Below are 22,455 nucleotides of genomic sequence, written 5' to 3' on the forward strand. Positions count from 1 at the left end.
ATAGTTGAGTAGCTTCTTAAACCAGGCTTCCTGCCCTGTTTAAGACTGTAATATCCTCTTTGCACACTGAGGCAGAGGACCGAAGAACATCCATGACGGTTGAAGTGTTGTCTTTACATTACACCAAGTTGAGACTTGTTCCTCCTTCTCCCCTTTGAAAGCAAATACATTTTCCTGCTATGACCACTTTTCTTTTTTTTTTTTTTAGCCTTTTGAAAAAACTGTCAGCATTCCAATTAGTCAGTCAACAGCACAGCTCCATTACCATACCCCTCCGCCTCCTTTTAAGGCATATTTTGATCCCCATCAAGTAACACATCTTACATTACTCACAGATGAGCTGCCTCAGTAGGAGAGTGCTGTATGATTAAGGACAATTGGGTAACGCAATTCCTACCTATTTGCACCCAAATAGGGCAGCGTCTTATTGATTATCTTCCTTCCACCGAGTTCCTCAAAATGCTTATAGCATCAGTACACTCATTTTAAAATAATAGGCTGGAATATCTGTTTATTTATTTATTTATACAAAGGTACACAGCATTTCTGATGAAAGCACAAGACTGCTCTTAAGCAGCTTTTCCATTTTTAAGCCCACCATTTAAGGACTTCATTTGCTGAAACATTAAAATTCAGGAAAGAGGCAACAAGAAAGAATAAAGGGACAAAATATTTTTCCTCAGGGCTTTCATCATTTCCTGAAACACCCAAGGAAACTTTTCTTCTGCAGTTTTTAGCAGAAATGTGAAAAGGCCGTTTACAATACAACTAGCACACTTTTTACATTTTGTTTAGTTATGCAGCAGTTTTTGACAGCAGATAGAATGCATCTGCAATCCTCAGGACTAAAAATCTTTGCATTTTTCATTCACCAGCCCCTTAACTGTCCCCTCCTACACTTCCCAGTAGTTTTTAACTGAAAAGCCGTTCAGCCCCTTTGCAAGTTCCTGAGAGATCTAACAGCGCAGCCCACCTTCATTCAGCAACGCTGCTTCTCAAACGTTGCCTTATGACAGCTCCTTCTCAACCAAATGTTTTTCATTAATCACTTCAGTGTCTTCACCAGCATGCAACAACCCAGCACCCTAAATTCATCCTCTCCAACAGTATTAGACTGCTCCTGGGGATACCTAAAGACTCATTTCTTACCTGAGACATACCTTTTACTTGATTTTGGCTCCTTTGAGATTTATTTTTCAATTCCCCATTTCCATCATAGTTTCTTAGCCTCTTAACAAATACCTAAGTTAGAGTAAGAATGACCAAATTCTCACTTGCAGTCTCAAACTAAATTCAGTTTAGCTCCTCTCTATCTAAATATGTAGAAGCCACAATTCAACCTGGATACTTCCATAAAACAGTATCAGCACACAGCAAAATGCTAGCACTCCGTTTATTAACAGATCAAATTGAACTGTTGCACAATGTTTAATTTGGTAGGCCTTTCTGATGTACTTCACTAGCTGTCAGGCTCTTGATGCCTTTTGCTGCAGTGTCTTGAAATGTCAAAGCTTTATAGCCTACAGCTACTATGTCACTTCATCTGGCTTTGTATATGAAATAATGAAGTGGGCATCAGATCACTGAATTCAGCCTGCTTGAAGGGTGAAAAACTCCAGTCACAGATCAGAAACTAAGTAATGTAATGTGGCAGCATTTTGTTAATAGCATGAAAGCAAGTAGACCATGGAATAGCTTTATTATTATAGTAATAATGACATATTACAGTATGCTCCCCTCCTCCCTCCAAGTGTATACTCATTGCTTCTAGAAGGACAGAATCAAAATCTTTTATTTTTTTGGGCATGATGAATTTTTTTCCAAGAGTTTGGAGCTTTTTTGTTTAAGAACCATCATCACCAGTTTTAACAGAAAGCCCAGTCTATTGAGAGCATTCACTTAGATTCTAGTTTTCACCATTGCCACAAGGTTGGTTGCTTGGCCAAGTTGCTTGTCTTGTCTAGAGCTCTGCTTCAACATTGGTTATGAAATAAACAGCAAAAAGCACTTCAGTGAAATTGGTATGACAAGACGTTTCACGTCTGCTGCAAAGGATCACCCAGATCTATCAATTCACTAGAACTGAAAAATGGCAAGTCGTAAAGCATGCCCGGTGGTGACCTGGCTATTCTCCCTAGGTCAAAATTACAAGGATTCTTGAACAGATTCAACAAGTATGGGACTGTTATTTGAGTTGGTTTTTGTTGTTGTTTGTTTTTAAAGCTGTAATTCCTACCTGATAGCAATTACATACACCATCTGTTATTCTCCTGAGGACCAGGCAGGTGAATAGCTAGCTACCTTTTTATAGTTCAGTCCACAAACTGACACAGAGCAAGACCACCAAAAAAATAAAACTTAAATGATCTTTTTTTCGTAACAAAACTACTACATCAGAATTGCAAACTAAACGTCTAACACAGCTTGTTCTTTTAGTCACCCAACTCACCAGCTTTGCTTGGTAACTTAGAGCTATCAGTGGCAGGCCACCATACAGCTTCGAGATACTTGGATGCCCTCACAGGATACTTCATCTTTGATTTTCCCATTTACACTTAAGGGCTTAAACCAATTTAATTTTGTTCTTGGTAACTCTAAACTGCATGCCAGAACCAATGAGAGGTTTGTTTCTGGTGCCTTTGACTTGTCTTAGCTAAAGTACATTAAAGAACAACGCAGATGCTGAAATAAAAAATCTCAGTGAGTAAAGGGCTGGTGTTTACTTGCCACCAGGAGACACCTGTCAAGCTCAGCTTTCTCAGCAGCAGAGCAGATGATCGGCGACAGGAGAGCAACGCTTTCCCCTTGAAGCAGACTCACAGTGTGTAGTACTAGTCAGAAGGAAGGAAGCCTCAGGAGACAGTATTTTTGCTGGAGAGCACATAATGGAAGGGCGTTCCACAGAAGACATTGAAAAACTGTGCCAGTAGTGGAGAGAATGAAGATATTTATTCACAACATGTAACAGCAGCACACGAGATGCGTTACAACATGAAAGCTTCCAACACACACCCAAACAATGAACAGAGATTATATTAGGAGCCCATCCTGAAATACCTCTATAGTAAAAAGCAATTGACTTACTTTTCCAAAACACACAGAAGTAGGGTAACATCTACATGCATTATTGTAACACACCACAAGGGATTTATCCTCTACGATAAACTCCCAACTTTTTGACGAGTGCAATACTGAATAAAGGATGGTAACTGCCAATACATGAAAAAAAAAACAAAAAACGTTCAAACAGTTCACCTAACCACACTTGAGCAAGTTTACCTTTTCCCAAATGGTGTTAACAGTATGCATTACCACCAGATCCAGAAGACAGATAAAGGAAACCTCAAATTTACTTTCAAAACTATTCTGTACTTTACGCAGGCAACACACCTTCTTCCCCATCCAGCCATTTCCATCTCTACTGCAACAATATCAGACCAAGAGTCACATCACTCTCGGTCAATGTTGTAAATGTGGCACCATAAGCAATAGTCATTACTATCCAAGCAGTTGCCTTACTCTTTTCTCTACTGATGAGGCTTTTATCAGTATCTCTGTAGTAATAGATGAGTCTAATGTTAGCACTGCGGTTATACAGTAATATTGCTAATCAAGAGAACAAAGCGTACTTTACAGTGCATTCATCAGGGAGGCATTTTTCAAACATAGCTCTGCTGCAATCACAGTCTTCAGGGAATTCTGCAGAAATGAGCCGAGAAACAATACTCTTGGTCTCATGCTTCCTGACTCGTGATACCTTCCAGATTCCTAGATATCAGAAAGACTTCTCTTCGTGCAATACCTTTCAACGTGTCCTATCAAAACAACCTGTGGAATTTGGAATTAATCAGTTTAAGCTTAAAGATCAACACCAACAATTATGTCATTCTTCAAACCTTCTAAATAGAATATGCATGAAATTAAAGTTGACCTGCTAAGTTCTCACAAACAACCAAGTGTTTTGTAGCATTTTAAAAGTTTAACTCAGTACACCAGATTGAATTGCAGTTCATTGCCTACTTATCACATTAGACAACTGAAAGTAGGGAGAGAGTTCAAGGACAACACAAACGCCTGCAGGCAACTGCAAGCAACCACAAGTATTCAAGAATACTACTAGGATTTTCAACAACAAAAGCATTTGCTCAATGGGCAACTTTTTTTTTTTTTTTTAAGCTTTCACTGCAAACAGCTAGCTAACAGCTAACTATTTTGGCAGAATCTGCTTATACCACCCTTTCTCTAGGCAATGGGTTTTAATCAGGGGGCCACCTGAACCTGGGTATTTTCCTCCCTCCTTATTTCAAGGAGTTGAACAGAGCAATAGTAATTTATTTCAGTGGTCTTTTCTTAAAACAGCTTTCTTCTAAAAAAAAAAAAAGGCTCCATTAAAATAGGGGAATATTCTGAAGTTACTCTGATAAACTGAGTAAAACCACTGGATTTTTTTTGTCTCAGTCTTAGGGGAGTTTCAACACCCCATTTTCTAGAACCAACCTCTTCCTAGCACTCTAAAGAATCACACATCTGCTCAAGGTTCACACTTGCACCTTGGCAAAGGGAGTGCCAGCCATTCAGAGCTGAACTCAGATCAACTCTGCTGTTAGCTTACTAAGTGGTGGATGGGCTTTAAAGGCAGCCGTGAATATGATGGCTCCTACGTAAGACACAGGATCTTCCTCCAACCTGAAGGAAGTAATGAGCCTTCCCATGAAAGCAGTAAACTTAGAGTGTGCTAAAAGAGTTTGTAGACAATGCAGACAAGAAAGTACAGCAGAGAGCTACAAACATTTATAAAAAGGCTCTTGAGTATGAAACCTGGGAAAGAAATGCATTTCTTAGAAGCTCAGACAGTGGAAAGAAAACCCGTGGATTCAATCAGATCTGGGTTAGAAATTTGCAGAAAAAGCAGATGATTTAACGAAACAGCTAAAGACATAGCGCGTAGCATTAAATAAAAAACATTACTTGGCTGAAGGCAAAATTATTTCAGAAGCACAAGAGTTGATGCATTCAAATAAGGGATACAGAAAAAGCTCCAACTCTCAGAGAAGAAATACAGGGAATTGGAACAGTGATGCACCTCTGTTTTAGTCATTTAATTTCCTCCTCTTAATATCTATATCCTTGGGATGTAAAGCATACATTTTGTTTCCACAAAAAAAAAAAAATAATAATTTAGTTTTATATGTATGTGCATATGTATATACACACAATATACTGTTGAATATTCATCTCCCCCCTAACACAGACAGCTTAAAATAAATTGTAAAATAAGTCTACCCAGTAAGATGTTTCAGAATACAAAAAACTAAGCCCTGCAACTTTTTCCAGGTCAAGCAATAACAACATGCACACGTCTGCTCTATCTTTCATTAAGGATATAGTATGCCCAACAACTGTTAGGAAGTTAAGTGGCAAGGCTCTATTTTGGTCCCCCGTCAGAATAAAGAATTGGCAGAGATACTGTGTGCCACTGGCAAAACTGCTCTCATGCATCTTCTGAAGGATTATCACCATAACAAAGGTGAGTGATTCAGTCATATTTCTCATATCTAATAGTGTCCACCACTTAAAGCCACACCACCACCACATTTTGAAGCAAGCTACAGTAGATTAGGCCAAATCTAATGACCAGTTCAAAGAAAAAAATCATTACTACTGCTTTAATGATGTTGTAAAAATAACTCATATTATTCAGATATTTATTAAGACTAATTTATAACCTAAAATGCTACAGAAAAATCACAGATTATTTTCCTATCCTACCTAAAATAGAACAATATCAGGCTCTTAAAGTAGAATAACTATCAGCATTTTCAGAGGGGTTATTACTTCAAGAGCAATGTAATGTCTGTGCCTAGAACTACTTTTTTTGAAAGCTCACTTGCACAGAAGTGGAAAGCTGACAGCCAGATATACACATGCACTCTAATGGCTTAAGAATGAGTTTATTTTAAAGAAAAGCAAAGACAATACTGCATTCCTACTGAAATGAAACAAAGCAGAAGCTTCATTTTTATGGTGCTCAAATTCCTTGAGCATCCTTGGGATCTGTCTTTCCCTGTCTGCAAAGATATCTCCAAATTCACTTAAGAGTTGCTGGACATACTCATGTATTTTATAAAGAATATGAACTTACACTCCAGACAAACTCAAACCTATAAAATGTGACTTATACTCTGGTTCAGAGTATAATAAGCAAGAATGGAAATTAATACTAGCAAATAAAAATTAAAAAAAAAAGGTATCATAAATAAGCTCTGCATTGCTAAGGTATAGAAGCAAGCATATTTGAGCTTTGTACTTTAAGAAGTACAGTTCTCATTTATTTGCCAGGCAATCTCAAAAACTACAGAGATTTCTCATCAGACCTTCTTTACCCTGAACTGGGGAAGGGCCATCTCAGTATGTTTCCATCTTTAACACAGGTTCAGGTTTGCAACAAAAATTTATTATCTGTGAAGAGAAACCTGTGGTCCACAGGGGAAAAAAAAAAAAAAAAGAACATATGAATATGGTGATGTTGAAAGGAAGCATATTCTCAGCTGACAGCTACCACCTTCAATGGTCGGCCCTTTGCTGTGAGAAGTAGGTGAGCTCCTACCTTCCCCAGAGGTCTTCACGTTTCTGTTCAGTCTTAGTGCTCTTCACTCCATGCAACAGAATCTGAACAATGAGAGTGAGGAATGGGAAAGGGGCCAGCTAAGGGGTGTCTCAACTGATTACATATCTGCAAGCTTCTGCTGAGAGCTCCCATGTCTCAGGACAGAGGGCACTCACACAGTTTTGTCTTCTGTAACATCCTTACCTCCTTTACCTTATACAACTCACTATTTTTGTTCACTCCTTCCCTAGTCTGTTACTCTGCATACTTTCGTTTTGCAGCTGAACAAGGAAAAGTGCCTTCCCATGCTCAGCTCTATGTTCAAAGTATCAACCACGCATGCATTGCGCATTTTCCCTTTCAATTTCAGCTGTAGCTATGTCAGTAATCATCATCTTTAAAAACTAGTAAGTCACAAGCAAAGTGCATGTTCCAAGGTCAGCTGATAGCTGTGTTTGCCATCTTAAAAATAAAAAAAAAAGTGACAGTTCCGTTATTAAGACTTTCAAGCAAACAATTCATGCTTTTCAGAAAAAGGTTTACAAAGCAAGTTCTCCTAAAATTCAGTCAGCTGAAACATGGAGCAGATAATACCCAGCGTCCAACTTGTACTACAGCTATCATCCTGGATGAAGAGCACCTTCAGTCATAAAGCGGAATTAAAGTTGCTGTTTTTTAAAAAGCCATGCTTAAAACTTACCTGCACCATTTATGTCTTAACTAAACTGAGACCAATCATCCTGCCGTCTATGTATCATAAACCAAACAAACTCAGTCTCATTATGTGCAGCGCTTCATAAAAAATTTAGAATGGCAATTTCCTTTAGATCAGGACTTTAGCCCGCTGAGAACAAGAAATCTTTACTATTCTTATTAAATATTTACTATATGGCTGTTCTGGCATCTTCACAAGAAACACTGCATACAAATGTTATGCATTAGAAAAATACGAAAGCTACATTTAAAACACTTAGAAGATGCTGGCAAGTGGACAACAGCTGGGATACACAAATAACGCTGACAGCCCAACTTTCACTGCTGATTCTTTCCAGGACAAGCAGCAGCCACACGAGATAGCTTATCCCTTTGCTTGGAGGTCAACATGTGTCAAGTCGTTTTCCATAAAATGGACATTTGTCTCTACCTGAACAAAACTGAGGAACAACATTTTTAGTAAAGCGAGAAGACAATCCATTTGTTTCTCCCTAACAGCTTGCCATCAGTGTACATTATTCTTGAATTCACAAGAGTTTACCAGCTTCGTGTATGTATAAAAGCAAGTCTACCTCCCCTCTGCAACAAACACTTTCACTTTCAAACGTGTAAACCTGCCAAATCTGACACATCTAAATCTAAAGGAGTGTAATGCCCACATGATAACCCATGGATGATGCAGAACGTGGAGGCCTTGAAGTAACAAGCTGTCTTTGGTATGCCATTCCCTGCCACAGAAGGAAAACTTCCATGTCATGTTCAATATTTCTTTAGATGACTTCAAGCTTTTACATTGCTTTCCTACCAGGTGTAGTATAACCATATTCGAGTGCAACAGGTAAACGTAATGAAGAGACTAAACAATCCCATCACGTCTCAGGATGGGAAAGCACAGCCACCTACCCCACCAACACCCACATCTTACACTCCAGCAATAGCCACCACAATCACTGGTTTCTGGCAGGACTCGTTACACACACAGTAATTCAGCAAGCCAGTCTGCAGTAAGAGGACAAAGGAAGAGGCTTTCCCCCACACCCCTCATTCATTGCAGAACTGTTAGAGGACGTTATAACGCACCACAAATTCCCCTGCAAGCCACGTGCCTGTGACAGTGAGCTTCCAAATTTTAAGTTTTATTTGAAGTGAAGCAGCTCCAGCCAGCACCCTGATAAGAACTCCCCAGCCCGAGCATCAGCGCAAGATTTAGACAAACAAAAATATTCCAATGCAGAGCAGGATCAAAATAATGCCAGTTGGGAGAGTTTTCAGATGATTATCCCAGGTACAAAGCTTGCCTTCCAGCAGGTGTGCCAGGCCAAATTTCAAGCATTCAGCCTGAGGTCAGGGCAGCTATTTCAGAGCACCTGGTTTCTGACAGAGCAAAACCCTGTGCTAACAGCAAGCAGCCCCCATGCTGCAGCCCATTTCTGAGAGCAGAGGCTGAGACCACCCACACTTCCGCACTGTGAAGAATGAAGTAGCCCTGAGCTGCCGTAAGCTCATCACCCCAGCTTCCAATCCTCTTTTGCTGCCGGTCTGAACTGCCACTTCCAAATACATCAGACAGATGCCCACGAAATCGTGAACTACGCTCCTTCCTAGCACAGCCTGCCAAGACAGCTGCACCACTGCCTGCACTAATAACTCGAGAAGGTACTAAAATAAAGTTTTGGCACTGTTCTCCACCAACAGAAGGTACTCCTATCATTACAAGAGACGGCTATCATTGTGTTTTTCTATTTAGTAGAGAAATGTCAGGCAACAATATATTTAGTAACCGAGCATGGCATAATCCTTTCAGTCATGCGCTTCAGCTCAGCCGGAGGAAGGTAACAGCAGCATGTTTTGTCGGCTGCAGATCTCCAAGCCCCAAAGGCAGCAGGATCCCCCCAGGAAAGGAGGGTCAATGTATCCGTCCTGCACAAGACCCGCAACACAAACAGCTGATTTGTGTCAGCTGGGGATCAGATGACCCAGATCAGCTCCAGACTCCAGGCGAAGAGGGAGGCAACTTCTCTGCCAGGCTGGGAGAGTGCATTTGGAGTTCGCTGCCCTGTTTCCTGTAACAGCCCAACAGGGATGCTTGCGAGAGGATAGGCAAGCTAGGACAAAAGCTACAGAGAAAGTCTATAGGTCAAAAACACAAGGAATATTACTGAAAGGACAAAACAGGAGGCCTGAGCAGGCAGAGGCCTCTAAGTATATCTTTTCAGGAGAGACAGGAACCGTAGTAAGACAGCTGAGCTGGCACTAAAGGGAAACTGAGGCACCAGAGTTAAGACACATCTGGGCCTAAAGACCTGGAGGTTACTCAGTGCACAGGAGAACAGCACATCCTGAACCACCTGAAGAAGCAAAACTGAGCAAACAGTGCTTCAGCAAGCCACGTGATACCATCCAGACCCAGGGCTGTATCCTTTCTGGTATGAACTCTAGAGCCCAGCCTCACAACGTAAGCCTTTTCAGGAACATCGGTGCTTTAAAGGCTGCTGCAAACAGACTGCATGCCCATGTGCTTTGCAAGGTGAGATCAGAATTTTAAGCACATTTGTTTTACTTCCATTAGCAAATAGCAACAGCTTACTTGTTCAATGTAATTGGATGGAAAGGCTGAGCCCAGTACAGGAGGAGAATTAATCCCTCTGAAGTATTCTCAAAAAGATGAAGCAGAATCTACATCCTGGAGTAGTTTGTCACAAAGCTTCCAGCTCCTCTTTTAGAACCCAAATCTTTTAAGAGAGCATCCCACAATTTAAACCACTTAGGCAAAGGGAATCTACTCGCACTTTTAAAAAAACCACTCCAATCAGAAGCAGGAACGCTGCCCTAATTTGCCAATTTAGTGGTCAGCTCTAAGTAAGAGTCCCAGGCAGCTTCAACTGACCACATAAGTAGAGGACAGAGATGTATTTATAGCCCGCTGTCCCTTAGCCACCAGCTCAGAAACCACAGAAGGACACGCCACGCCACATGACTTAAGCACGCGACATCAAGTGCTCCAGCTTCTCTTCCTGCCCAGGGCTCCCTCTGTTCCACTCCTTCACCTTCCTTCTCCCTAAGATTTTAAAACAGAGAGAGAAATCCACTGTATTCACATGCCCCAAACTACTTTAAGAAAACATAAGCCAGGTATACTGAGATCAAGTAGTCTCCCTTCATAGTTTCCTTCCAAATAGTCAAATGATCTTTGCCATCTTTTATCCCGGTTAGGGCCTCAGAAACTTTCCAGATGCTTGTCAGGCTCTTAACGCAGTAAGAAATCTTTCAGGAACAGCTTACAGCCTGTTGTTTTGATGCAATATTTTATGGTAATAGGATTGAATAAATAAGTCTCTTTACATGGACAGCCGGAGCTCACCCGCCGTCGCCTCCCACTTCCTCCTCCCGTTCCCACGCCGCGCACACTCCTCGTTTCCAAACCCAAAAGCAGCTCCACGGTAACTTCAGAGCACGTGCACCCCCAGCCAGCATGCCACAGGGACACAGCCACCTCATCAGGAAAGCTGAGACCAGCAAGCCTAAGTCTCAAGGGCACAGGCATTTTCACACCATTTGTTACTAATTTAAGGCCAATAGCTTTTCTCTTCCAGCCGCTCAGGCCACGCGTACACATCAGCGGCTCCCAAATTAAGTTCTTTATGGAAAAGGGTACGCACCAACTGCGATTTTGGTTGTTACTGGTTTTTGTTCAAACTGAAACAACAGGAGCCAGGAGAAATACCTTAACCTGGTCAGGTTCATTGCTATTAAAGCCTCAACTCCGCCTACGGTAGTTTTTACCGAGCTCATGTACACAGGGAAGTTGCTGTGAGCCTCTATTATGGCAATCTTTAAAACATGAATGAACAAACACACCACGCAGTATAATTACTGCTCAGAATAACTTGCTGAGTCTGTAGGTTATCACTAAGATCTTGCACAGCTTCATCCACAGAGCCTGTTTTAAGCTACAATGTCTTAGTACCATCTGGTAGGAGAAGAACATGACATGGCTGCAAGAGAGGCAAGAAAACATTTTCTTCTTTAAGAACTGTTGATTTGTTAATCGTAATTTATTTTAGAATCAAAATAACACAGGTTGAAAGGGATCTCTCCAAGCCATCTGGTCACTTTTTATAGAAAAAGTTAAAAATCATATCAGACTCACAAAAATGCTTCAAAAACAAATGTTTTATTGCTCTGCAAACTACACACAGTGTACTAGACAAAGCAGTGAATGATCCAACCTCCTGTTGGCAGTAGTTGCTCTGCTTCAAGCAGGCTGGGCAGGATGACCCTCACAGGAGTTCTGTTTCTGTGCTCCTACACCACATTGCTGCTCTCCAGCGCTGAAAGAAGAACCCAGAACAAATCAGTAAGACGGTAAACTGATAAACTGACTATGTTCTGCTAAAAGGCCCCATAAGAAATACAGCCACATAGGGCTTCTGAAATCCTGAATCTTATTCTGTGATGGTTTCCTCCCCTCCCACCCTCTGAAAGTTTTAGAAACACAAAGTTTAAATAGTTATTTTCAGTTTATAAATAAATGAATTTGTAATATCCCTAGTGAAAGACATCAGGTACATCCTGTCTCCATGTGGAAAAAGTCTTGATTTTTATGTTTCTGATGTTGGCCTTCACACAACCAAAAAGCTTTCTTTTACCAGTCTCCCACAGCTGCCTGTGAAAGGGCTGAAGGTGCTCGGGGCTTTTACAGTCCTGACAGAAGACTCCTGTGCTGGCTAACATCCCTATTTCAATAAAACATGTTCTCATATGCACACAGGAAAAGATGCTAAGCATATAATGGCTGCTCCATTTTCCCCACAGTCATTACGCTTTGATTCACTTAGAGCTTTAGGAAGGTCAAGCCACGTGGCACACGAGTGCTACCAGACACCGCACATCACAGGGTTCATTTGGGGAGGGTGGTTGGGTTTTAAGTAACGCTCCTTCCAGTAGGCAGTACCCAAATTCTTCTCCTCATACCATAAGTCATAGAGCTCCTTGTCATTGCCATGATGTGTTATCCCTCCTCTCCCAATTACTCCTTTTCTGATGCCAGATGCTATCCACAAGGCAAGCCAGTGTTTCACGGATGTCAGCAGCTTGTCAATCAGCCCTGACTCACAGGTCATCTCCTTGGTACGTTGCCACATCCCAGCTCAAATCAGCACCTAAAGAACCCCGGCACAGGGCAGCACTCCCTCCCTCACAGTGAAGCTTTCTCCTACTACACTCACTGCACCTTCAAACCCTAAGCAATTGTCCTTCTCAGAAACGCACCCCCATACTCATTGCCCCGTGGTCTGCCACTCAGTGAAGTAAAATTATAATATCTCAACAAGCCAACAGCACATGCACAAGAGGAGGGAAAAGAACAAGTAAACAAGCTGCCCAGGGAGGTTGTGGAGTCTCCTTCTCTGGAGATATTCAAGGCCCGTCTGGACGCCTACCTGGGCAACCTGCTCTAGGGAGCCTGCTGTGGCAGGGGGGTTGGACCTAATGATCTCTTGAGGTCCCTTCCAACCCCTACACTTCTGTGAAACCCGTCTCCACTGCCAAAACTCCTTCTGACAGCTCTTCAAAGCTCAGAAGAGCTCTGTACAGAGCTCCCATTTGCTCTTTTCTACATGCTGTGAGGAACTGGGAAGTCCAGACCATGGCTTTTACCACCGTAAGGAAGAGGCGACACTTGGCTGCCTGCAGCAGGAACAGGGCCACAACGGGGGGGCCTTCCCACCCCGGGGCAGATCTCGGCACCCTGCACCAAGCAGGGAGCTCCCCAGAGGCCCCGAAGCCCACATCTCCGCTCTTCCCCTGAGGCCTCAAAGGCACAGATGTGGATTTGGAGGTGAAGAGTTCAGTGGCACTGCTTCCTGCCGTAACACCAAGGTCAACTCCAAGCTGCATAACCAAGCGGCTGCTGTTCTGCAGCAACCAAAGCCCTCATAAGCAGCACCAAGTATTCTGACTGGGGGCTGAAGGCAACCAGCTGAAAAGCCAATGCTGCAGTCTTACGAGTCTTAAAGCACTGCAAGCATTCACAAACGTCTCACCTCGTGACTCAGCTACAACCGTGACTCAACCAAACCTTGTCTGGTTTTTGTCAATTTTAACACACACAAAAAAAGCACGGGTAAAAGCATTATTACTTTTAGTTTTAAATGCCTTAAAGTTTGTTCTAGACTCGAAAATGGCAAAGGAATACTGATATTTTAATTCCACACACCCAGCAGAAGCCTAGCCTCGAGTCATTTATATATTTAACTTACATTACACATACACTGACATAAAAGCTCTTTGAACAAGTTTCAGCAGATACCATTAACATAGCAAGTCAAAATGCTCGTGGTGGCCTTTCCATTTCTTAGTGAAGAAGTCAGAGGCTGGAACCCTCCTAAAAAAAAGACAAGCACTTCACATTTGAGACCTCCCGGGCTGAAAGAGACAGGAGATGCAAAACCACAACCCAGGTTGGCCTTCATAAAGCTCTGTCTGTACCTGCCTATGTTCATGCGCATTGCTCCACAACAGCATCAGAAGCTTTCCCTTCATTTCTACATCATTACAGCCACTAAGCATGCCGGCTTAAACTCCTCATGTCAGACAAGAACTGGAAGCATCAACAAGGCAGCGTATTTATGCATCATGTTAATGTGACCGAGCAGTGCTGGGCTAAGGACAGAGCTTCTCCCGTTTCCTTTCTTCCCTCTTGCTGCCAACACAGAGACACCTCAGGGCCAACAAGTATACCTGGTCACCCAACAGCTCCACGTAGGGAACATTCAACACGTTCAGATGAACAACACTTCAGCATTGCAGGTGAAATTATGAAATTATTAGCCCTGTTTTTTTCAGTCCTAGAAGGTAAAATAAAAGAGTTCAGCAGCTGTGCTCAGAAGAAGTGTTAAGAACAAAGTCCTTGTCTATCCCAGCTTTAGTGCCCTCTCCACCCCTAACTCCCAACTATGATACTGAAGACCAGCCACGTATTTAAGTGGCTACGTATCTATTGTACAGAAGATAGATATACTTTCTGCAAACAGTCTAGAGTCAACAGGGAAGAGTAGGCTGATCCCAAACTCTTAGAACTGCTCCAGTTTAAGGTAGCCAGGAATTAGCTGAAAATTCAGTACAAAAGGCTACAAACACTAAACATTCCTGTCAATTGGGCAGTATATTTAAAATCCAGCATATAGATTTTCAAACATTAAATTAGCTTGACAACATTTGTCATACTTGTTAGCTGAGAAATTTTTGATTCTTCTTTAAACCTAGATGAAGAGAAGCTTTTTTTTTTTTTCTTATTAGAGTTAAGCTTTCCAAAGTTTCACATTGCTGGCCAGGAGGCTGGAATGTGAAAGATTTTGTAAATACTATGTGCAATCTTAAAAGTTCACTGATAAATCACAAAAGGATACACATAACTTGCCAGAAAGGAACTGTAACTAATCTGAAACACCAAACACTAATGAGAAGCAATAGCATTTCAGTGCATTCTATGTTTACAGAGAAAATGCTGAACATTAACCTGAAGAAAAGCATTAACAGTAATCAATCAAAATCTGCTTATAGCATAGGGAGCCTTTTTGAGCAAAGCAAAATGCCCTCCCTGAACTTATTTATACTACATTTCTGCTAGCATCAGCATGAAAGTTAATTATTCTTTTAGTTATGACTTGGTCAATACACTTGCTTTGAGCCTACCTTTGCAATATCTTCTCTCATACCTATCATATTTCACATAATGAAAGGGCTGTTTCTACGTAGGCATATTTTTATAGTAAGATTAAATGGGAGCCTGGCTTATAAGAGCTTTCGTAACAGTGAAATTTAAAGTAGTCTGCTCTCTCTTAAAAAAAGAAATAAATAGCAGAATAAGTAGTACATCAGCTTTCCCAACAATCTGTTTCCTCTGCTTTTGCTGTACTTTACCACTGACTGATGTGCCCTTTCCGTCACCTGACAGTAAAGTTTGATACCCGGCCGATCTACTTAGGCTATCGAAAGGACTTCATCTGAGAGGTGCTAGGGTTAAAACAGCATCTGAAGGTAGAAGGTATGCACTGGCATAGCATCAAGCCAAAGCCATAAGCAAAGACATCAGATGTATTTTAACAGAAGACCACAACTTTCCTTGAAGTCAGCTGGAGCGCTCTAGAGCCCAAACCTCCACTGACTCAGGAAACACTTTATTTCAGCCTGGGCCAGAGAGCCCACTCCAAGTCACCTCATAAATAAGATGAAATAAACAGATTTCAACTTTTTCTGGCCTGTCCTTCTTCACGTGTATTATCATATATTCAAGTGTATTATCATATATTTGGGGGTTGGACACGATGATCTCTTGAGGTCCCTTCCAACCCCTACAATCCTGTGATTCTATGATCATTCAAACAGAAGAGTAGATCGGACCCTCTAAACTACTGTTCTGGAGAAAACAAAACCAAAGAAACAGTGATTATCAGTAACCTACCTGCAATCGCTAGCATTAAGTGTAAGGTCACAAGAGCAATTTCTGTGACATCATTCCAATATCCTCTTTGTGGCCTTCCTGCGTACTATTCACACCTCATGAAAGTCATTTGTCACTTATCAAATGTCCATTCTTTTAACCAAATCTCCTCTGAAATGCACAAAACAATTTTTCCTTTACATTAATGCCATCTTATGCACATCACGTTTTCCAACGGTGGTAGTATTTCTCATGGTTTTATTTTGTAATGACCTCCTGCCAAGTACAGCAGCCTCATGTCAGTTATCAAATGCCATTTCCAACTCAGATCCACCTCAAGAGAAGCCACATAACCATCATGAGTGGCACAAAAATCAGTCTACAAGCATAGATTACCATTAGTGTTTGTACTTAATCATAATGTTCATTTGTGCAAGCAACTTATTAATAGTACTTTGAAAAGATATGAAGGGCTACGTAAAATGTTAAGAATGAACTGAAAGTTGCTAATGTAATTCAGATAACAAGAAATCCATTTCAGTTCATCTACGCATCCACTTCACAACATGAATTAGAGGCATTAGAGACAAAGAGCTACTGGGTAAATAGCTCAATTCCTTTCCATGTCCTCTGTCCATCCACATTTCTTTCTGGACACGTACTTCACACATAAAGTTTCTTTTTCTGCATAACTGTTTTGATTATTATTACCATTAATCTTGCAAAACTTCACTGGTGCTTCAACAGATGTGCTTTTCAGAGGATTTCACAACATCCTATCTTAGTAGTAATGTAGAGGAAGAACCTAATTGTCCTTAATCCTCTATTTTAAATAGGTTAGATGAAATCCTCTTTTGACTGAAGCAAAGAGATTAGTCAGTGCCACCAGGAAAACAAAACACTGTTCTCCCCTCACCCCACCCTGTATCTAGATGAGTAATGATTAATGAAAGAAACAAATTAACCAGTCTCATATTTCAAAGAGAGAAGATAATCTACGGGGAATAGCAGAATAAATGAAAAGGTGTCCCTATGAAACCTCCCAATTCTTCAGTTCTCATGCTTTTAAGTAGCTACAACAATAACATAATAAGCACCCCAGAATGTAATTTCACAGTATGCCTCAGTAACTAGACATAACTTGGCTTAATTGTTGACATTGCTTTCTCTTCTGCTACCCCTGATTATTCCCCACATGCTCCCTGTATTCCTCCATCACTTACTTGCAGAGGTGTGCACGCGTGCTCTCTGAAATCGCATGCAGTTCCTTTGGCACTTACCAGCAAAGAAAAAGGCACACTAAAGACAAAGATTACAGGCCCATGTTGGCACCCAGTTTTCTTCCCGTGACAGTGTTTCCTTACCTCAAAGCCTTAAACTGCCCTTAAAACGTCTCTCTGTAGAAGAGCTGGGCAATACTCTCATCCCTGTTGTAAAGAAAGCTGAAGGAAGATCAGTGAAATTAACATCCAGATTTGTAAAAGATAGGTAAGTGCTTTAGTAGCCCACGGTCTTCTGTGAAGTTCCAAACAAACTCCCTAGCCCCTGGTTCATCCCATCCATCTCCTAAGAGAACCCAGGCTAGGTTGCCAGCTTCTCCTAGAAAGCATGCATTTTCAAAACAGTACCACAGAAAATAGACATTTACAAAATTAAAGTCAGAGTTAAATTGAACAAAAGCTAGCAGAGCACATTTCATGACAACTCTGAGCACGTCTGTGCCACAAGCGCCTCAGAGTCATTACTGAGAGGGAAGAAGAAACACAGAAGTGGTGTCTGCGTGACAGAGAAAGGATCCTTGGTTTGCCTCGTCTACCTGCAGGTGTTGCCATGGCAATTATAGCCGGGAAGATAACAGCATTCCAGTGTCATTCTGCCTCAGCTCAGGATGAACTTCAGCTGAAACGTCCCTCGACAATTACACAAATAGAAATACTACATTACACTGTGTAATGGCAAACCGACAGAATAAGTATTATTCTGGAAAAACGTAATCTGACTAGAAGGCTTGAAATGATGAGAGGCAGGCCCTCTTGTTCAAAAACAAACGGTAACATCAAATCCAGTTGCATAACAGGTGCCAAAACATCCACTCCGTCTTTCTGTGGGGGTGCTCGCTTTGTTTCCTCTCCCTGCCACCGCTGCACGCGACACGGAGGCGACATGGCACTGCTGGCCAGGCTGCAGCACCTCAGGAACACAAGCGTTTCCCAGTTGCATTTAAGCCTGGTTAGCTTAAACAAGTCTGTTATCCCCACCTTGACAGCGCAAGGAGTAGCCAGCTATTATATTTGTGGAACCCTCAACTTGTCAACCCAGTTTTATTTATTTTTTTATTAAGTGTTCCAGCTTTAAAAGGCTGACTCATTAGAAAAATCCCACTTCACCTTGCCGCTTTTCTCGTTTCAATTACTGTTATGTGACAGGAGCAAAGAATGAATGAGAAGCAGTCAACAGGGATTTTAAGCTATAAATGTGCTACGCTGTACCTTACCCTCTTCCATTCCCAAGAACGATTTTGAAAAGGCTTCCTGCTTTCAGTATTGATGTTCTGCTGTCCCCCAGAAGAGGCACAAGAGCAAAACTGTATTTCAATAAAAAAACACTGACAAAAGACAGAAGTGACTATGCAGTTCCCATCACCGAAGAAAAACTGCATGTACTTTTGATGCTAAAAATGGCAAGGTTAGGAGTTCTTGATCTATTTTAAGTCACTGAAACAAACTCTGATAGCAGCAAACATTTCATTTGGAGAGTTGAAATTGCAGAACTATCTGTTGCATATAGGTGAGCAATATTTTGTAGTCAATAGCAACCAGCTTATAATAGTTCACTTGCAAGAAGCCAGAGACTGTTTTACAGTGTCCTATTTTCATTCATTTAGTCTCGGAAGAAAAAAATATTTTTCTTGTATAAATTAGCTCATTGATGGGTGGGGGAGATGAACGAAGTCCACACAATTCTCCCTTTCCTTTGGGTTGGGGGGGTGGTGTTTGCTTGTTTTGCCTCAGATTATAGTGAAACATCTGAAGAGTACATTAAAAAACAAGAAAGAATATACAAAAAGGCACTACTAGTGTGCAAGAGCTAGTTGGATTTGCAGAAGCACCAAATCCCGTCAGCCACACTCAGCGTTTCAGCAGAACTAAACAGCAATCGGGAGAATAACAAGGCAATGATGCCAGGGGGAAATAGGAATTGAAATAGGAATTCAGGAGTCACCCATGCTGTTTAGACACATTCTGTCAGCCTTCTGCACCGAGAACAACTGGCATCCACGAACAGCAAAGCTGAAAGGCGAGATGGGAAGCATCAAGAAAACATCGTGACGCTGACACCCACATGAGATATCAAAAGTGTGTTACATACCAGGGATAGAAACAAATGCTTAAAAAATGCAAGATACTGATTACTGGCTTGTAAGCACATGCCTAGCCCCTACTGAGAACATCTTTTCTACAGTTAGGAAAGTTTGGATACAGGCAGGATATAAACACATTTATATGGCATTTAAAACAGCTTAAAATTCTGTCAAATCATACTTCTGGAAGAAAAAAAAAACAGCCCTTTTATCTTACTGTAAGTGACAGCTAAGAAAAAAAGCGTTCGTTTGAACAGGCACCCCAACTAAGGAACATCTGGACAGTGCTCATTCGGCACCAGCCTGCAGAAGAGCAGGAAAAGCTGAGTGACTGTGAGGAAAGGCAAGAAGTGGAATGAGAGCGTGCCCTCAGATGTATTAACCGAGCTCAGGAAACTGTAGGTCATCTGAAATGCTTGATAAATGGACCATTTTTTAGACGAGTAATTCAGAGCACTGAGGCTTGTAGTTCCTCCAACTTTCACGCCAAAGCAGTTGATACAAAGGTTGATAACACTACAGATGAAAAGACCCTGAAGTTTATTTATTTATATTTGTTTATATCAAGACTACATATAAAATACTTAGGAAATTGATTAGAAAACAGCTTCAGAATCATTCTGCCAATAAAGAACAACATTATCAGTTAAATCAGTGACCAAAACTCACAGGCTACCATGAAATTTAGTGGTGAACACACTAAAAACCCCTAAAATAACTTTCTGGTTAGACTAATCGATCATCTTCTCAAACTACGATTAAAGTTGACCCACTTCTGTAGAAGCAGAAAATACAGCAGCCATTTGTAAACTCATTTATTCCATCCTACCGAAAGCAGATTTTGCTAAAATACCTGCAGAACGAACAGACCAGAAGCTTCCCAGGGGACCAAGCTGTAATAAATCACTTTCCTTTTGGAAGTCAAACTGTATTTGCTGATATACACATTTAGAGATAGTTGCACGGGCAACAGATACTTAACACCCAGCTTTGTAATCCTGAAGTAATAAGAGAAGCAATAAAGTGGCAGGATTACTAAATACACTACATAACAGAGGTAAAAGCGTTCAGTAATACGGACCTTTGACCCAGTAGTTATTTACTGTGGCATCCAAAGGCACCAACCTGGGCAGCAGCAGTTACTGACGAGGGGCCAGCTGTCTCACAAATACAGACCAGACTGTTGCCTTCCGCTGCAAGATGTTTAGTGACCATCTAGCGTCCAAACAAACATATGCTAAGAGTGACATTTCCCGGCTTGCCCGGGCATATTCGAATCCACAATATTCAGGCATACGCAAATCCACATTCAGACATAACCAGCTATCTGAATACACGAGATTATTTGCCCACATTTTATTAAGCTCAGGAAAAATAACATTCCTTTTAGAAATGGTATAAAGACTTGTTTTAAGAGTTAGCTATCTCAGCTATAAAGAAGAACTTCAGAAGTCTCAAGATCAGCAAAAAAAATAACAGATTACCAGACAAAGCTAACGCAACAGCAGTTACATGGGCACAATATATTGCTTAATGCTATCTAATGAGTATCCCAAATAATCCAACCATAAACAGAAGGTAATCTTCTATGAACACGGTGTTAATTACGATGTCCCCCTCCCCACCCCAGATAATTTACTGCTTTAATATTAACTAACAAGCCTCTCTCACCCCTGACGATAGAGCAGGCTCGGTGTGATGCTTGCGGGACAGCGCGCATTAACTCAGCCTCCTCAGACCGTCAGGCTGCCCTCCCTGGGGTAGGGCACGTCTTTGGGGAGCACCCAAACAGCCCAAGGGTAAGACAGAGAAGCGCACTGTCTGATGCAAACGCAACATCCAGAAAGAGAAGTTGTGTTCTAATAAAAGAGTACGCGATATCAAACATACCCCCCACTCCCAAAGGGGATTTTTATACAAACCTCATAATGGTATTTCCCCTCTTTGGGAAGGTAATCTAAACGATGCAGTCATCAAAATCCGTCTTAATTACAGAAGGCTTATTGTGATTCTGTGGTTCCATGTAGTGGAAGCTGTATATAAAGATGTTCTACTCCATTATGCAAAGGTGCCTCTAGTACAGTGGATACCATTTAAAGCAGCAAAATATACAGGCTAATCTCAGACCCAATTAAAAATTTGCATTGTTATATTTCAAACTGAAGGATCAGAAAGAATTTGGAGAACTACACTGAACTTTAGGTCAGCTGCACTGCAGTGAAACAGAAGCCTTTGGCACAGCCAGTTATTCTTTACCAGAAGCCCTACCAATTGTGTATGGCCGCAGTCATAGAACAGGGAAAGTCCTAGAGTGAAAGAAGAAGTCCACAGAATGACCTTAAAGAGGCAGAACAACAAAATGTCTTTTTAGAAATTGGTAAAAGAGATATTACTGCCTCTGGCCTAGGAGGCTACACCATCTCTTGGTGAAGAGATACAAGCTATGTTATGACGAGTGTGCTGAATATGGCCCCAACCCACATCACTGGCATGTTCCGACACCTGGAAGATACAACAAACGTAAGAAGCTGAGCGCAGGTGGAACAGCAGACATACTGGAAAGCACTGAGCAGAAAACTGACTTCGGCTTGAAGCGGCAGCCCCCAGCCATCACCACGCTTCCAAGCAGCCTTTGAGACGCGCGCTATCGCACCGCTTCAGGGTGCTGACCGCAACAACAAGGCGAGGGGGTGGGGGAACTTTCCAGCACATTCGGGACGTGCTGGTATGTCACTTACGTCTCCATGCCCTGTGACATACAGCAGAAGAGAAAGAAAAGACGTTATACAGAAGTCTTAGAGATTGTTGCACAAGAAGCTTCCATCGGTGCAACGCAACTGCTTGTTACCCTGAGACCACGTGGTGCTGCCCTAAGAGCTCCCAGCTACCTCGACAGCATCTCCAGCCTGAGCTCACCTGCTCCAGGGAAGACTGCAAGCAGACAAACCTCCGGCACGACCTGGAGAGTGACCATCTGCAGTCCTAGGGCACCAACTGCCATGCCGGCTCTGCACAAACTTCTACTTATCCCACGCGTGAGCTCACCTGGACGCATGCTCAGGATGTACCACCCTCCCCGGTCTCCTGCTGCCTGGTCTGCCTTACAGGAAAGCAGCCTGGGAAGAGGCAAGGGCATCCAGACTTCTGAAGCGTATCTGCTTTGTATATAGCTTGGGTGGACAACTATGGAGCAGCACTGCTGACATGTGCATCTGCTGCTCATTTACAGCAGACAGTTTCAGGCACGGCACTCAAACTATTAATTTTCATTTTTAGTGCTGTAGCTGTACAAAAATAGTTGAATCATAGAAAGAAGAGAAAACCACACAC

General features: G+C 41.8%; 1 protein-coding gene and 1 long non-coding RNA gene across 6 annotated transcripts in view; both read right to left on the bottom strand.

The window, feature by feature from the left end:
* ATP11A (ATPase phospholipid transporting 11A) overlaps positions 1-22,455 on the bottom strand; it is a 127,579-nt gene that overhangs the window by 103,052 nt on the left and 2,072 nt on the right. The window lies entirely within an intron of this gene.
* LOC310899105 overlaps positions 1-22,455 on the bottom strand; it is a 33,430-nt gene that overhangs the window by 9,662 nt on the left and 1,313 nt on the right. Inside the window, exons 1-2 of one of the 2 annotated variants that reach the window (XR_014584009.1) lie at positions 13,811-14,056; positions 9,103-11,652 (exon numbers count right to left, since the gene is read on the bottom strand). This is a non-coding gene — a long non-coding RNA (uncharacterized lncRNA). Of the gene's footprint in view, positions 1-9,102; positions 11,653-13,810; positions 14,057-22,455 lie in introns of those variants that run through there. The other variant, XR_014584008.1, reaches the window with a different exon arrangement.

This window comes from Anser anser (assembly GCF_964211835.1).
Source record: "Anser anser genome assembly, chromosome: 1".
Taxonomy (NCBI): domain Eukaryota; kingdom Metazoa; phylum Chordata; class Aves; order Anseriformes; family Anatidae; genus Anser; species Anser anser.